The sequence below is a fragment of the Acomys minous genome (assembly GCF_964271855.1).
Source record: "Acomys minous genome assembly, chromosome: 8".
Taxonomy (NCBI): domain Eukaryota; kingdom Metazoa; phylum Chordata; class Mammalia; order Rodentia; family Muridae; genus Acomys; species Acomys minous.
This window is the reverse complement of record NC_140489.1, coordinates 14,652,438-14,670,082: the sequence shown is the minus strand read 5'-3', so window position 1 is coordinate 14,670,082 and position 17,645 is coordinate 14,652,438. Positions and strand designations below refer to the sequence as shown.

Below are 17,645 nucleotides of genomic sequence, written 5' to 3'. Positions count from 1 at the left end.
AAAAAACCCTGTATCATAACAAAACAAAAACAAGATAAACAACAAAAACCTAAACCTCCAGACAAGGAGTTAATAGACTCCTTACATGAAAAGACAGGCCAGATTATAGACAAGTCCTGTGAACTGGGCATTTCCCTTCTACACCTCAGATCCATATATATATGGAATTATAATGAAGCTAGCAGACAAGGATTATAACAGTTTGAGCTGATATTTCAGCACTTCTCATGTAAAGGTGTATATTCTGAAGTAATTTGTAAGTACAATAAAACAAGGCTTCAAAAGTTTTTACTTGTAAATTTCTAGGAACCTCTGGATCCTTCTATTTTCCCATTCTTCCTTACCTCTCATACCTAGAGTATCAATAGGAAGTCCCAGTAACATCCCAATCTCCAGCTAAGTGAAGACTTTCAGGGGGCACCTCTGTTGGGCTGGTGCCCACTTATGAGTGAGTCTATACCATGTGAGTCTTTCTGGGTCTGCGTTACCTCACTCAGGATGATGATCTCTAGTTCCATCCATTTGCCTGCAAATTTCAGGATTTCCTTGTTTTTAATAGCTAAGTAGTATTCCATAGTGTAAACGTACCACAGTTTCTTTATCCATTCTTCAACTGAGGGACATCTAGGTTGTTTCCAGGTTCTGGCTACTACAAATAAAGCTTCTAGACATAGGGGGGGGTCTGTTCAAACTACTGTACCAACCAAGGATAATGCATGCAGTAAACCTAGAACACCTATCCAGATCTAGCCAATGGACAGCACATTCTCCACAGTTGTGTAGAGAGCAGGGACTGACTCTGACCTGAACTCTGGTACACCATATTTGGCCACTTCCCCCACGTAGGGGAGGCCTGGTGGCACTCAGAGAAAGGATAAGCAGGCTACCAGGATGAGACTTGATAGTCTGTGACCATGTTGGGGATGGAGGTCCCCTTCTGCCACAGTCCGAGGGGAATAGGGTAAAAGAGAGGAAGGGAGGAACAAGAAGATACAAGTGAAGGGATAACAATTAAGATGTAATCTGAAGAAATTAATTAAATACAATTTTTTAAAAAAGAGTTTTTGCTTACATGCTATGATCCTGAAATTACTGTGAAAGTAGTGTGTGAGTGTGTGAGAAAAGCTGGGAACCTTCTGGGTGAGAAGAGAGGGAGGGTAGAGAAGCAATATAGACACAACACAGTGATTCTCAGCAGGTAGAGTCTCAGCCACAGCCTGCTAAGGACCTGGGCATCCAGGCACAGAGAGGCTGAGAGAGAAGATGGCGCACACACACAGCAATAGGGTGCACAAATGAAGGGCGGAGAATGTGGAGTCCAACACACCCCACGTTTGCAGAAAGGTTAGTCTGTGCTAAGGACACTGGCAGGCAATGAGTACAAGCATCCTTCACAGCTTGTTTCTTGCTGACCCTGCCTGGAAGATGACAGCCCTAACCCAGAGGTAAGATGCACCATTAACGCCAGGGATGGGGACCAAGGCTCACGGCTCACTCTGTCATCACTGACCAAACATCTGATGAGAAACAAGTTAAAGAGGAGGCTCTTCTGGCTCATGGTTTGAGGAGATACAGTGCATCAGGGTGAGGAAGGCATCCTGGGAGGTGGTGGGAGGTGGTGGCAGGGATGTGAGGTTGCCTGCTCCCATCTTGGTGAATCAGGCAGCAAGGAGAGACAGACAGGTCAGAGCCTTTGTCACAGGAGCCTGACCATTGTGTGGTCTCTGCACACCCTCAGCTCCCTCTGTGTTTCTCCATCCACTGCTGCTGGCTCACTTCCCATCCAGCCATGCCTTGTGCTTTAGGCGCTCTACCTCAGTGTGCCTGGTGTTTAGGCTCAGTCACCTGGAGTGGCTGAGCAAGGTGTGCTCACAGCACAGTGCTCATCGCTCAGCCCCCAAAGCCAGCACAGTGACACTTTCTGTGGTCTGGAACCCCCTGCACCAACGACACTTAGTAACTGGGGCTTGGGGAGGACTCCCTCTGCTGGTGGAGCCCAGCATTGCAGGACAGAGCTCATCTCTGGGCAAGAAAGGACCTGGAGGGAAGCCTGCACTGCTCAAAATCTTCCCATGCCAGGCAGCAGAGAGGGGCAAGTTGGCTAGGAGACATAAGCGCCTGTCAGCCGTGATTTGAACAAAGACTAGCTGGAGGAGAAACGGACTGACTTCTCTCACCTTCCAGCTTCTCAGAGAAATATTTGAGCCTCCACCTGGAGGCCATCAGACAGGCGCACAGCTAAGGCTGGCAGCAAGGAGTCAGAGCCAAAAGTAGGTGAGTCACAGCTTCCCAGTGCCAGGCACCTCACTGAAGTCACAGCACTCATGCCTCGGTTTCTTCCTCTAGGAAATGGGTTGGCAGGCTCTAGTCTACAGTTGTAGGGAGACACAGTCGGCAGTGCCTAGCGTCTTGGTTAGGGTTACTACTGCTGTGATGAAACACCATGACCACAAGCAAGATGGCGGAGAAATGGTTTCTTTGCCTTACACTCCAACATCGTAAGGCACAACTCAAGGTAAGGACAGGAACCTAGACAGGGCCAGATCCTGGAGGCTGGATCTGATTCCTGCTTGCTCCCCTTGGCTTGCTCAGTCTTCTTTCTTACAGAGCCCAGGACAACCAGCTCAAAGAATGGCCACAACACAATGGGCTGGGCCCTCTCTCACCAATCACTAATTAAGTAAATGTCCTACAGGCTTGCCTACAGCCTCATTTTTGGAGGCATTTTCTCAACTGACGTTCCTACCTTCCAGGTGATGGTAGCCTGTGCCAAGTTGACTTAAACATAGCCAGGACACCAAGGAAATGCCTGACGTGGGACTAGGGGTAGAGAAAAACTGATAGAACGGTGTGTAGCATGTGCTGAGCCATGGGTTGGGTCGCTAGCACCACACAGAACTGTGCTCTGTGAGCAATCCCAGCACTAGAGAAGCTGAGGCAGGAGAATGGGGAATTAATTCATGGTCATCCTCAGCTCCAACGTGGGTTTGAGGACAACTTGGGCTGCATGAGACACTGCAGAGATGAAGGGAGGAAGGAGGGATGGATGGATGGATGTGAGGAAATGGGGAGGAGGATGAAAAAGATGGAGACACAGGTGTTCCACATGATCTGGGGCAGGATGGGAAGAATCTGGCTTCTGGGCTCTCAAAGGAGAAGGGCATAATGACCCCGTCTTCAGAGCACAGGGTGCTGCCATCATCAGGATGCTTTAGGACAGCCCTTGGTGGTCTCAGCAAAGCAGAGCTAAGGAGATGGCCAGACCACGTGGGCAGTCAGACTCTAGGGCCAATGGCAAGGACAGCAAGAAGCATCACAGTCCCACGCCAAACACAAGTTCATTTTATTTGATCTTGATCCCAAATATCTGAGGTGTGTCTGCTTGTTTTCCAGGAGAAGGAATTTACCCCAGGTGTGTCTTGCCCAGATCACCCCAGGGCATCTGTTCTCAACCTGGGAGTAGCACCCCTTTTGCAGCCTCTAGCTCCCCAAATATTTACATTAGCTTTCATAACAGTACAAAGTTACAATTTGATGTAGCAAGGAAAATAAGTATGGTTGGGGGTCACCCTAACATGAGGAGCTGCATTAAGGGGTCCCAGCATTGGGAAGGCTGAGAACCACTGCCTACATGCAGAGGGTCAGCTGACAGGAGGGAGCTGATGAAGACCTGCTGGACACGTGCTGGTCAGAATAATTCCCTCAAGTGTGGGCAAGGAACAGAGAGCGCTCTACAGAGGGCTAGCCTGAGAGCCCAGGGCATCTGGTGAGCTGAGCTCCTGGCCCAGGCACAGGTGAATTGGGTTTACTCCCTCCTGGCCCTGCTGCAAGCTGTGGTGAGTTCTTCGTCTTGCCCCCTTCAGGACTGTATTTTAAGGAGGCAGCCAACTCGATCAGCTCCTATAATATGGCTTTTGCAAATATTATTGATCGGTTGTTGTGGTCTTTCCCATCGCAATTGCAGTGCGTGAGACCTGGCTGTTATCAGGACGAATATGAAAAAAAGTGGGTGGTTACACGTACTGCGATTTGTCCCAACCGGCCTGCTCATATGGTGAGTTCTAGGGCTCCAGACATCCTGCACCCGGGTGATTATCCTTGTGGCCAGGGAGAGTGAGTGTGGGGGTGCGTGTGTGTGTGTGTGTGTGTGTGTGTGTGTGGGCGCTCGCGTGCGTGCGTGTGTGTGTGTGTGTGTGTGTGTGGTTGTGTGTGTGTGTGTGGTTGTGTGTGTGTGTGTGTTTGTGTGTGTGTGTCTGTACACGCCTGCGCGCGCGCGCGTGTGTGTGTGCGCGTGTGCGTGCGTGCTTGCGTGCGTGTGTGTGGTTGTCTGTGTGTGTGTGGTTGTGTGTGTGTATGTGTGTGCTCGCGCACGTGTGTGTGTGTGTGCGCGTGTGTGTGGTTGTGTGGTTGTGTATGTGTGTGTGTGTGGTTGTGTGTGTGTGTGTGTGGTTGTGTGTGTGTGTGTGTAGTGTGTGTGTGTGTGTGTGGTTGTGTGTGTGTGTGTGTGTGTGTGCTATTGTCATAATGGTCCCTGAACTGAGCAATGTCTATACTTACTCCCATCTCTGGAGCCTCTGCTTGGAGGCCTCACAGCACAGGTTTCTGCACAGATGAAGGGAGCCCTTGTGCTGAGGCCTGAGGTACAGGTGGTCAGAGGGAGCCAGCTGGGAGAGCTTTACACACAGCTGGGCTTTGTGGGATGAGAAGGAGTTCTCCAGGTCAGGAAAAAGGCAGGTCCAGGAGGAGCCCCATGACCTGGAGGGGGCAGATGTGAATGCAAACACACACTGGTATCTGATTTTTTTGAAAATAAGAACTCATCTGCTGCTGTTGTTCCTACACTGAATGGCCTGGGGGAAGCCATGAACAGACAAGGGGTCCTTATCCTGGAAAGTGACCAGGGGACATGGGGGAAGTCCTAATGGGTCACGTGATCTGCTGTGCTGTAGATCGTCACTCTGATTGAAAACTGCCCTGGGCTGTGGCTGCAGACCACAAGGAACCTGGGAGCATAACATACTGTGCAATGGAGGTTTGTAGGTATCAAAACTTCTCCACAAGGACCAAGGATGTTGTTAGAGGGCAAAGCCAGTGCTTGGTGTGGCAGAGACTGTGGGTCCCATGCCCTGTACTGGAGGTATGGATGGGGGACTGGTTTAGTCTCACTGAGGTGCCTAATATGCATCAAAGCGGACTCTGGATGCCAGGTTCTCCTGGTGTTCCCCAGTCCTGGCTTGTTACTGGGAATAGCTGGCATCCCCTGCCCCCTGTCCTAACCTTCTTCAGCTGCAGCTCCTCTGGGCCCTGAATAACTCAGCCCATTGGCTGTGCCAGTCTCTTGACCCAGGCTGTCCAGGCTGGATTCTCCCCTCCCCGTTCCCTCTCCCTCCTTCCTCTCCTCTGCTCTCCTCTCCCCTCCCTCCCCTCCTCCTTTGGCCCAGCTCAGGATTATGTTCACTCTGGACTCTCTCAGTGTCTCTGTTTTTGTCTATGCTCTTTTATCTACTATAAACCTTCCCCTCTACCATACCTAGGAAAGGTCCTTACCTTTCTTTTTAGTCTTTTTTTTTACATTAATCTTTTGCCAACTCGGATATGTTAATGAACATTCATATAACCAGGGAGTATTTCATCTGAAGCTCCATTAAAAAAATGAAAGTAGCAGATAAGTGTTTTTATTTCTACCTATACCAAATAAAGAGTAGAAAAGTTTTGGATCAAATATTTTCAGTTAAGGGGGTTGGAGAGATGGTTGAGAGGTTAAGAGCACTGACTGCTCTTCCAGAGTCCTGAGTTCAATTCCCAACAACCACATGGTGGCTCAAACCATCTATAATGGGATCTGATGCCCTCTTCTGGCCTGCAGGCATACATGCAGGCAGAACATAGTGTACCTCATAATAAATAAATAATCTTTAAAAAACATTTTCACTTAAAAAAACCTAGAGAGAATTCTGATAGTTAGGGTGTAATGAGGCAGATTCCATGGGAAATCGTATGTAGTCAATTAAACCCAAATAATCTCATGCCTGGCCACCATACAACTATTGGGACCAGGCTGTGCTAAAGCAGCTGCTGGTCCCAGTGTGCAGAAAGGAACCATGCAGGAACCAGATGAGCTTCTTGTACAGTTGAGTTTGAAAGGAGGAGGATCTGAGGCTGCTGGGAAAGGATGCAGCTCAGGACCCAGGCAGAGCTTTGCTGAGGGACACATCCTGTGGGTGCCCTGTGGATGATGTCACAGACTGAAAGCACTGTGGTGGGAGGAAGGGGGGAGTGCAGGGTCTAGAGGGTGAGTGACTGGAGAGGCTCTGGAGAAGGGGGGGGTTCTCCTGTGACTGTGCAGGCCACTAGCTACAGTGGCCATGAAAGGATCCCATAGGAATAGAAAAAAAATGGAGTAATTGAGGCAAGGGTAGCCCTGGAATCATTTCCGTAATTAAGATAATTCTTTATTCTCCCTCTCTCTCTCTCTCTCTCTCTCTCTCTCTCTCTCTCTCTCTTTCTCTCTCTCCTGTCTCTCCTGTCTCTCTCCCTCTCTGTCTCTGTCTCTGTCGTCCCCACCACCACCACCCTTAAAGCACTTGTACTAGGGATTACCAAGGGCCTTGCAACTTGCTAGGACATCTCTAAAATTGAGGTAGGGTCCAGCCTTCCTTTGACGTTTTATACTGCAACAGGGTCTCACTAAATTGGCCAGGTTGGTCTTTCACACACTTTATAGTGTAGATACGAGTGAAACTGGATCCCCCTGCCTCAACCCTCTGAGTAGTTTGGAATTCCAAGTTACAACACTGGATCCTGCTTTGCACTTTCTCTCTCTCTCTCTCTCTCTCTCTCTCTCTCTCTCTCTCTCTCTCTCTCTCTCTCTCCTTCCTGTTATGCCAAGTTGTGAGACACCCCTCCTTCCACCGAAGACCACCAGAAACCAGCCGGATTCAATCCTCACAGGGTCATTTGTTGAACAAGCTCCAGAGCTTGGACCAACAGTTCCCCAGTACTTGGAGGAAAGTATAGGCCCAGTCTCCTTGGGTCCAGGGTTTATAAAGGCAAAAGCTGAAAGGGGCACTTTCCAAGCCTTGGTGTTACATGATTGTGTAGGGGTCACAGGGAAATTGGCCTTCAAGCTGGTTGAGGTAGGAAGGTTAGCCTAAGCCACAAGGGGAGATTTTTATAAATCTATTTGACATTGTGGTTTTGCACCTAATTAGCTGGCCCCGAGGTGCAAGGGAGATGCTACCAGGCATACATTTGTAGGCTTTTGGGGAACTTGGGGGAAAAGGGTAAGTTTACCATGGGGGGCAAGACAGAGACTTGGTGCAAGATGGCTTTTGTTTGCTCCCCACACTCCTTCCATGTTTCCCTTCTACCTCCCAACCCCTCTGTTAGTATACTAAAAAATAGGCCTAACTGTTACATTTTCCTAGACACATATACACACATGGCAGAAGCTGGAACATCAACGTAGGTTCAAGGCCTGCAGACTTGCAACACTCCCCTGCACAACCTTCCTGCAAAAGCATCCAGAGACATGAGTAAAACTTCATTTAACACAAAAGCAAGACTGTACCTTTCTCCAGTGACTGGGCCCTATGTTTTGCATTTATTAATGACAAATCAACACTACAGTGCATTTATTTTGCTAAAGCCATTGGCCCCTGGCCTGGGATATGGGTGCATACCTGTTTGTGTGTGTACAACCAGTGACTGGTGCTGCTGGCCTGGAAACTGAGGCTACATTGTGGGAGATGCGTTGGGGATGAGCAGGGATGGCTGGAACGAGTCCTGGGATCGGAGACAACAGCAGAGGACCAGACATCCCAGATCCTTGGGAGGAAGACAGAGGTGCTGGAGACAAGGCTGAGGTCAGGCTGTTGAAACATATACCTCTGAGCTTGACCCTTGAAGCAAACACGCTTGGCTGGTACCCACGCATGGCTGTCAGAATCCTAGCACTAATGTACCCCTCCCCTCTACTCCCTATAGCATGGAGTTCCTTTGATTGTCCACTTGCGGAAGGTCCACGAATTTTATGAGGATCCTATGACCTTCCACACCCAGAATTTGAACTGTCTACCAATGAAATGGAATTTGTCAACTGCAGAGACATACTTGGCATCAAACTACACATCCTGGAGATTACTGGAATATATCCAGGCAAGTGTTCAGAACTTGAAAAGGAATGCTGCAACAGGTACCAAATGGTTTTCATCCTGTGCCAACCCCAGGGAGGTTCTTAGCTCCCCTCATTGAAATCTTCCTTTAGGGGCTCTTTTTAGAGCCTTGATCCATTTCCAGTGGATGATTTGGTGGAGGTATGTGCACATTCTATAATAAACAGACAGCTCATAACAGCTGGGTCCCTGGAGCACACTGCACAACCTACAGGCAGCTCAGCAGGTTGCAGGGCAGTGTCTTGTCCAGGTCCCTCAGCTGTCTAAAGCTCTGCAGGCAGCTTGGCTGGTTTCTGCTGCTTCTGGGGTCTCTGGTCTGAGTCCTTGCTGCTTGGCTTTGCTTCCTCTGGCAGATGGGGGCGAGGTGAATCTGTTCAGTTTCAGGGAGTCCTTGAGGATACTTTTGTTGTTGTTGACCTTCTGCTTACAGAGGAGGCTGTTACACAAGAGAGGGGGACAGGAACAAAAGAGGAGAGAGAATGCATGCAGGAAACATGGGGGCACCTCTGTCCAGTGTGTTGAGTGTAGAAATAATGTTCCCCTCTAGCTATGGAATCCACAGACCAGGTTACCTTTTGCCCCTTACCCCTGCCTGGTGCCTCAAGTCTGAATGGGCCAAGGTCTCAGAGCTGGCTAGATTTGTGTCACCTAGGATCCTGATGGCTCTTCTCTCTTCTGCAGGATGACGCTTCAAGCAAACTGATCCTAAGGTTGGAGTATGAAGACTGTGACTCACTAGGTGGTATGTCAGGGACCACACCCCTCACTGCTGAGATCAGGCAGGCACCAGCAGGCTTTCCCTCTTCATAGGAAGCCAGTAGTGACCTCAATCCCTGAGCTTCCCTTGTGCGGCCACCCGTCACCCTTCTCCTTTGGATCTGAACACTGTAAGCAACACCCCACAGTGAGCAGAGGACCTCACTGAATCACAGTCACCACACCTCAGCCCTGGGAACAAGTCAAGATGTCCAGTTTACACTTTACAGCTGCAAACAGGCTCCCGGGGCTGGAATTGTGGGTGTTAAACCACAGAGCTCTAGCTGCAACGAGACAGGAACTGTGTGACCCTGACCATCAAGGTCAGTCACTCCGCAGTGCTGTGTGACCCTGGCTCAAGAGACCTACACTGGGTATCTGTCCCAGCTCGGCAGCAGCTCTCCCTGGCTAGGTAGAGCTTGGCCCATGGGCAGGGACAGAGCTGGGCTTACTGGAGCCCAGGCCTTTGATCCAGCACCCAGTTCTTCAGGGAATCGCTAATCTGTGTCTCCTTTGTCTTCTCCAGCTCGTGGCAATCCAGTAGGCTCCTGCCCCCAGTGCCCTCAGTGAAGACTGTGCCCATACACTCCACTGCCTGTTCCTAGATTTCCCAGTATGGCAGTCCTTCCTGGCCTGCTCAGATCTGCACTTTAGATGACCTGCTACTGTGTGCCTGACCTGTGTGTGTCCTGAGGCTGGGGACAGGCTGAAGCTTCTCTTGTCCACTTTGTGCCTCTGGCGCGGACCTCAGAGATGGCACTTGTTAGGACCCTCCTCCCTCCGAACCCTCTTCCTGGGCTCCCAGTTCTGTTGTGGTTGGACATCTGCCCCATTTCTCCTCAGGTGGCTCTGGTCTGTAGGTTCTTGAGGAGCAGGTATGGATAGGGAGTCCAGGCCCTGTGTGCCTTGAGCTGCTAACACTGGCTGGAAGTCCACCTGGTGCTGGGTAGAGGACACTGTGCTCAGTAGCTTGAGGGCACAGTGGGACATGGACAGGGAGCACCTGGGTTCTCCTCCCATGTGCTCAGATCCCTGCCTCCTACAAGTGATGCTGACCCTAACCATGTCCCACCATCACTTGTGTTTTAACTAATTAAACTTATTGCATTTTTCTGGGTTCTGTCCTTGCTGGTCTATCTTTTCCCGTATTCTAGTCCAGAATGCAAATATTTGTCCCCAACCATTATAGGAGCACTAGGAGATGTGGTTTCTGGCCACTTCTGCAGCAGGGTAGCTGGGGAAGGTCTAGAAGGGAGGCAGGCTGGGAGCTGGATGGAGCAGAGCTGACACCAGGTCAGAGGGTGTAGTGCCACATGGAGGAAGGGGAGTGGTCAGTGACAGGTGACAATGTGTCACTGTAGGAGGCACAGTAATGCTCCATATTCCAGAGGGAGACAGTGTCCTTGCATGTGAAGACACCAGATGATCAAGGGAGTAGCAGGAAGGGGACAGAGGCCAGGTGCTGTGAAATTGTCCTTCATCTGATGTTGCAGGCATTGTATATCTGTACCGCCTAGGAAGCCAATAAGTAGCACAAAGAGACTGAAAAATAATCCAAACCTGCAAGCACTACGCTGGGCAGAAGCTAAACTAAAAATAATCTACTAGTAAAGTAAAATAAACTACTCTAATCCTGTGTCCTCATAACCTATGTTTATCCCAATCACCCACCAATTTGATCCTCCTAGGGTGGCTTCTCCCCACCAACTGCCAACTGAAAATTGTCAGCTTTTCTCCAGGCCCCTCCCACCCCCGGGGAAGCCCCATCTTCCCCTCCTGTCCTTCTGCCCAGGTGATTGGCTAAATGCACTTCGTTGACAAGTGCTACATCCACTCAAGGCCTTCCTCCACAATCAGATGCACAAGAAAGAAAAGCCTTCCCTCCCTCACAGGATTCACAAGAAGATGCCCACAGATGGAAGCCATAACTTTACAGAGTCAATCTCTAAAGGGCCTTATAGGGCTGTGGCTGGAGCTCAGTTGCTAGTGTGTCTGTTTAGCACACACAGAGCTACAAGTTCCAACTGTCATAACGGCATAAACATGGGATCAAAACAGGGCATTATCAAGTGCTAGGATCTCAGCACTCTGAAGAGGGAGGCCAGAGAATCAGAAATTCAAGGTGATGCCTGGCTATGTAGTGATCTCAAAGCTAGGCCAGGCTATGTGAGACCTCTTCTTTTGGGGTTGTTCAGTTTAGGGTTTTTTTTATGTTTTGAGAAGTGTGTGTGTGTGTGTGTGTGTGTGTGTGTGTCTGTGTGCCCGTGTGTCCCTAGCTATATTGCAACTATCTCTGTAGACTTTGCTGGCCTCAAACTCACAGAGATCCTCTTGCCTTTGCCTCCCAAGTGCTGGATTGATGGTTTGTGCCAACACCGCCTGATTGAGATGTTGTTATTATAGAAAAGTGTTTGTAGAAAAATAGGGAAATATGTTCATGCTTTATGGGAAGGAAAACCCCACAACAAGACAAATAAGAGGATTGTAAGATCAGCCCTGAAATTCACCTTCACCAGTGGCTCTAGGGGTTCCCTGAGAACAGAGAGATGAGCAGAGGGCAGGGACTCACGCAAGAGGAGACAGGACCACAGGGAGGAGGATGGCAGGTTTTCAAACCCAGAGATGTTTTCCCTTGTGCTGGGTAATAAGTCTGGGTCTTGGAGACAATTCTGGATATAGGCAGATGTCTGGTAGGTCTGATATCAACCCAAGGCACTCTTTGGGCCTCTATGTGAAGCAGGCTTTCATAAGTGGCCTTATAGGGCATTTGGGTCAGATTCAGCTATGTCTTGGGAAAGTCTGGTGAGAACACAGGGTGAACATAACATCCCTGCCCTCTGCCCATTGCACTACAGATGTCTCTAGACACCACCACATTACCATGGGTTGGGAGTTGAGGTTGCTTCCAGCTGACAATTCTACCCTTGAGATATACTGGTCCATGTGGGAAGGAGATCAGTACAGGGAGGGTGCTCAGCATTTGTTCCAAGGTGCATGCAGGAGTGACCTATCCTTACAGCCTGGTCCTGCCCCTTCTTGGAAGAAGGTGAGGTCATGGGGGAGACTGGTCCATAGGAAACTCTGTTCCCCTCTTTAGCCTTTTGCCTACGTAGAGAATCACTTAGCGTGCTACTGAGGCATGGCTCTAGGTGCATCTTGTGTGTGTTTCCAAAGAGAGGGAAGAGCACACTCACTGGAGGGTGTCCTCTCCATGGGCTGCAGGTCTGAATGGAATAAAAACCAGGGAGAAGGAGAGCCAGCTGAGATCCAGCCTCCTCCTCACCCTGAAGTGAGCAGCTTCCCCTTGCTGCAGGCTCCTGCTGCCTGCATGGCCTGCTCTAGTGAGAATGTTCCCTGGCCTTGAGGGTGAGCTGCTCAATTCCTCCTCAGAAACAAGGGGACACAGCGATTGGTGGAGGAGACAGTTCCACCCAAGCCTGGACCTAGAGGAATTAGGGAAGACATTGTCCATCTTAAAGGAACAGATCCAAGACCATATCACTCCATGGAGAACAGCATCTGCTAGAAGAAATAAGACCTAAACAAGCCAGCAGTGGCAGAGGAGAACTGGGAGTTTGTGTTAGTTCACTGCTGTGGCCAAATATCCAGATGTCAACGACTTGAGAAAGAGAAAGGACTTGTCTGGTTTGTGCAGGGCTGTGGGAAGCACTTCAGTTCATATCACTGTGAGGCAGGGCACGGAGGAAAGGAAGGCGTTCCTGTTTTCTCCTTCCCTCCTTTATTCATCTGGAATTCACAGCCCATGGGATGCATGCATACATTCATGATGTGACCCCACCCCTAGAGGTGTGCCTCAGTTTCCCAAGTGAGGTTAGTCCAATCAAAGAGGAAACGACCACAGGATGAATGAGAAAACTAACCAAGTCCTGTTTCCTTTCTTATGGTGAGGCTTGAGAGATGTTTTATGAGAAAAGAAAAAAGAAATTTACTACTCATACATAAGCTCAGTGACATAGTGAAGGTTGTGTCATTTATTATGAAAAAAATAACCTTCTCAAATACCTTTGAGCCAATAAGAGAATCTAGCAAGTTAAATGTTCATACATTTATGCTATAAACACCTCTGCTTCTTTTTATATACAAAGTCAAAAAGAATGTTAACGGAAAATCTGTGAACTTTAAAATACTGGTACAGTCAGCAAGCCTTTAATCCCAACAGAGGAGGGCAGATTTCTGAGAGTTCATGGCAAGCCTGGCCTACAAAGCTAGTCCAGGACAGCCAGTGCCGTTATATAGGGGGAAAAAAAACCCTGTATCATAACAAAACAAAAACAAGATAAACAACAAAAACCTAAACCTCCAGACAAGGAGTTAATAGACTCCTTACATGAAAAGACAGGCCAGATTATAGACAAGTCCTGTGAACTGGGCATTTCCCTTCTACACCTCAGATCTATATATATATATATATATGGAATTATAATGAAGCTAGCAGACAAGGATTATAATAGTTTGAGCTGATATTTCAGCACTTCTCATGTAAAGGTGTATATTCTGAAGTAATTTGTAAGTACAATAAAACAAGGCTTCAGAAGTTTTTACTTGTAAATTTCTAGGACCCTCTGGATCCTTCTATTTTCCCATTCTTCCTTACCTCTCATACCTAGAGTATCAATAGGAAGTCCCAGTAACATCCCAATCTCCAGCTAAGTGAAGACTTTCAGGGGACACCTCTGTTGGGCTGGTGCCCACTTATGAGTGAGTCTATACCATGTGAGTCTGTCTGGGTCTGCGTTACCTCACTCAGGATGATGATCTCTAGTTCCATCCATTTGCCTGCAAATTTCAGGATTTCCTTGTTTTTAATTGCTAAGTAGTATTCCATAGTGTAAACGTACCACAGTTTCTTTATCCATTCTTCAACTGAGGGACATCTAGGTTGTTTCCAGGTTCTGGCTATTACAAATAAGGCTTCTAGACATGGGGCGGGGGGGGGGGGGGGAGTCTGTTCAAACTACTGTACCAACCAAGGATAATGCATGCAGTAAACCTAGAACCCCTATCCAGATCTAGCCAATGGACAGCACATTCTCCACAGTTGTGTAGAGAGCAGGGACTGACTCTGACCTGAACTCTGGTACCCCATATTTGGCCACTTCCCCCACGTAGAGGAGGCCTGGTGGCACTCAGAGAAAAGGATAAGCAGGCTACCAGGATGAGACTTGATAGTCTGTGACCATATGTTGGGGAAGGAGGTCCCCTTCTGCCACAGACCGAGGGGAGTAGGGGAAAAGAGAGGAAGGGAGGAACGAGAAGATACAAGTGAGGGGATAACAATTAAGATGTAATCTGAAGAAATTAATTAAATACAAATTTTTTTAAAAAGAGTTTTTGCTTACATGCTATGATCCTGAAATTACTGTGAAAGTGGTGTGTGAGTGTGTGAGAAAAGCTGGGAACCTTCTGGGAGAGAAGAGACGGAGGGTAGAGAAGCAACATAGACATGACCCAGTGACTCTCAGCAGGTAGAGTCTCAGCCACAGCCTGCTAAGGACCTGGGCATCCAGGCACAGAGAGGCTGAGAGAGAGAAGGCTGGCGCACACACAGGAATGGGGTGCACAAATGAAGGGCGGAGAATGTGGAGTCCAACACACCCCACGTTTGCAGAAAGGTTAGTAGTCTGTGCTAAGGACACTGACAGGCAATGAGTACAAGCATCCTTCACAGCTTGTTTCTTGCTGACCCTGCCTGGAAGATGACAGCGCTAACCCAGAGGTAAGATGCACCATTAACGCCAGGGATGGGGACCCAGGCTCACTGTTCACTCTGTCATCACTGACCAAACATCTGATGAGAAACAAGTTAAAGAGGAGGCTCTTCTGGCTCATGGTTTGAGGAGATACAGTGCATCTGGGTGAGGAAGGCATCCTGGGAGGTGGTGGGAGGTGGTGGGAGGGATGTGAGGTTGCCTGCTCCCATCTTGGTGAATCAGGCAGCAAGGAGAGACAGACAGGTCAGAGCCTTTGTCACAGGAGCCTGACCATTGTGTGGTCTCTGCACACCCTCAGTTCCCTCTGTGTTTCTCCATCCACTGCTGCTGGCTCACTTCCCATCCAGCCATGCCTTGTGCTTTAGGCGCTCTACCTCAGTGTGCCTGGTGTTTAGGCCCAGTCACCTGGAGTGGCTGAGCAAGGTGTGCTCACAGCACAGTGCCCCTGCCTCAGCCCCCAAAGCAAGCACAGTGACACTTTCTGTGGTCTGGAACTCCCTGCAACCAACCACACTTAGTACCTGGGGCTTGGGGAGGCCTCCCTCTGCTGGTGGAGCCCAGCATTGCAGGACAGAGCTCATCTCTGGGCAAGAAAGGACCTGGAGAGAAGCCTGCACTGCTCAAAATCTTCCCATGCCAGGCAGCAGAGAGGGGCAAGTTGGCCAGGAGACATAATCGCCTGTCAGCCATGATTTGAACAAAGACTAGCTGGAGGAGAAAGGGCCTGACTTCTCTCACCTTCCAGCTTCTCAGAGAAATATTTGAGCCTCCACCTGGAGGCCATCAGACAGGGGCACAGCTAAGGCTGGCAGCAAAGAGTCAGAGCCAAAAGTAGGTGGGTCACAGCTTCCCAGTGCCACGCACCTCACTGAAGTCACAGCACTCATGCCTCGGTTTCTTCCTCTGGGAAATGGGTTGGCACGCTCTAGGCTACAGTTGTAGGGAGACACAGTCAGCAGTGCCTAGCGTCTTGGTTAGGGTTACTACTGCTGTGATGAAACACCATGACCACAAGCAAGACGGCGGAGAAATGGTTTCTTTGCCCTACACTCCAACATCGTAAGGCACAACTCAAGGTAAGGACAGGAACCTAGACAGGGCCAGAACCTGGAGGCTGGATCTGATTCCTGCTTGCTCCCCTTGGCTTGCTCAGTCTTCTTTCTTACAGAGCCCAGGACAACCAGCTCAAAGAATGGCCACAACACAATGGGCTGGGCCCTCTCTCACCAATCACTAATTAAGTAAATGTCCTACAGGCTTGCCTACAGCCTCATTTTTGGAGGCATTTACTCAACTGACATTCCTACCTTCCAGGTGATGGTAGCCTGTGCCAAGTTGACTTAAACATAGCCAGGACACCAAGGAAATGCCTGACGTGGGACTAGGGGTAGAGAAAAACTGATAGAACGGTGTGTAGCATGTGCTGAGCCATGGGTTGGGTCGCTAGCACCACACAGAACTGTGCTCTGTGAGCAATCCCAGCACTAGAGAAGCTGAGGCAGGAGAATGAGGAATTCATGGTCATCCTCAGCTACAACGTGGGTTTGAGGACAACTTGGGCTGCATGAGACACTGCAGAGAGATGAAGGAAGGAAGGAGGGATGGATGGATGGATGTGAGGAAATGGGGAGGAGGATGAAAAAGATGGAGACACAGGTGTTCCACATGATCTGGGCCAGGATGGGAAGAATCTGGCTTCTGGGCTCTCAAAGGAGAAGGGCATAGTGACCCTGTATTCAGAGCACAGGGTGCTGCCATCATCAGGATGCTTTAGGACAGCCCTTGGTGGTCTCAGCAAAGCAGAGCTAAGGAGATGGCCAGACCACGTGGGCAGTCAGACTCTAGGGCCAATGGCAAGGACAGCAAGAAGCATCACAGTCCCACGCCAAACACAAGTTCATTTTATTTGATCTTGATCCCAAATATCTGAGGTGTGTCTGCTTGTTTTCCAGGAGAAGGAATTTACCCCAGGTGTGTCTTGCCCAGATCACCCCAGGGCATCTGTTCTCAACATGGGAGTAGCACCCCTTTTGCAGCCTCTAGCTCCCCAAATATATACGTTAGCTTTCATAACAGTACAAAGTTACAATTTGATGTAGCAAGGAAAATAAGTACGGTTGGGGGTCACCCTAACATGAGGAGCTGCATTAAGGGGCCCCAGCATTGGGAAGGCTGAGAACCACTGCCTACATGCAGAGGGTCAGCTGACAGGAGGGAGCTGATGAAGACCTGCTGGACACGTGCTGGTCAAACAATTCCCTCAAGTGTGGGCAAGGGACAGAGAGCGCTCTCCAGAGGGCTAGCCTGAGAGCACAGGGCATCTGGTGAGCTGAGCTCCTGGCCCAGGCACAGGTGAATTGGGTTTACTCCCTCCTGGCCCTGCTGCAAGCTGTGGTGAGTTCTTCGTCTTGCCCCCTTCAGGACTGTATTTTAAGGAGGCAGCCAACTCGATCAGCTCCTATAATATGGCTTTTGCAAATATTATTGATCGGTTGTTGTGGTCTCCCCCATCGCAATTGCAGTGCGTGAGACCTGGCTGCTATCAGGACGAATATGAAAAAAAGTGGGTGGTTACACGTACTGCGATTTGTCCCAACCGGCCTGCTCATATGGTGAGTTCTAGGGCTCCAGACATCCTGCACCCGGGTGATTATCCTTGTGGTCAGGGAGAGTGAGTGTGTGTGTGTGTGTGCGCGTGCGTGTGTGTGGTTGTGTGTGTGTGTGTGTGCGCGCGTGCTCGGTGCGTGCGTGCGTGCGTGCGTGCGTGGTTGTGTGTGTGTGTGTGTGTGGTTGTGTGTGTGGTTGTGTGTGCGCGCGCGCGTGTGTGTGTGTGCGTGTGTGTGGTTGAGTGGTTGTGTGTGTGTGTGTGTGTGTGTGGTTGTGTGTGTGTGTGTGCGTGCGTGCGTGCGTGCATGCGTGTGTGTGTGTGTGTGTGTGTGTGTGTGTGTAGGAGCTGTTGTCATAATGGTCCCTGAACTGAGCT

General features: G+C 49.6%; 1 protein-coding gene and 1 long non-coding RNA gene across 4 annotated transcripts in view; both read left to right on the top strand.

Moving 5' to 3' along the window:
- The first annotated feature begins 3,819 nt into the window (after nucleotides 1-3,819).
- Nucleotides 3,820-10,043, top strand: LOC311602831. 2 transcript variants are annotated; one of them, XR_014780869.1, is made up of 5 exons: nucleotides 3,820-3,836; nucleotides 3,965-4,054; nucleotides 7,987-8,157; nucleotides 8,856-8,916; nucleotides 9,457-10,043. It is a non-coding gene; the product is annotated as an uncharacterized lncRNA (long non-coding RNA). The 2 variants fall into 2 exon arrangements; XR_014780870.1 differs by lacking the exon at nucleotides 3,820-3,836 and having other exon boundaries at nucleotides 3,864-4,054.
- A 6,846-nt stretch (nucleotides 10,044-16,889) lies between these two features.
- Nucleotides 16,890-17,645, top strand: part of LOC311602828 (protein TCL1B2-like) — a 45,722-nt gene continuing 44,966 nt past the window's right edge. The window contains exon 1 of one of the 2 annotated variants that reach the window (XR_014780862.1): nucleotides 16,890-17,274. The gene's annotated coding sequence lies outside the window, so the exon portion shown is untranslated. The remainder of the gene's footprint in view (nucleotides 17,275-17,645) is intronic. The other variant, XR_014780864.1, reaches the window with a different exon arrangement.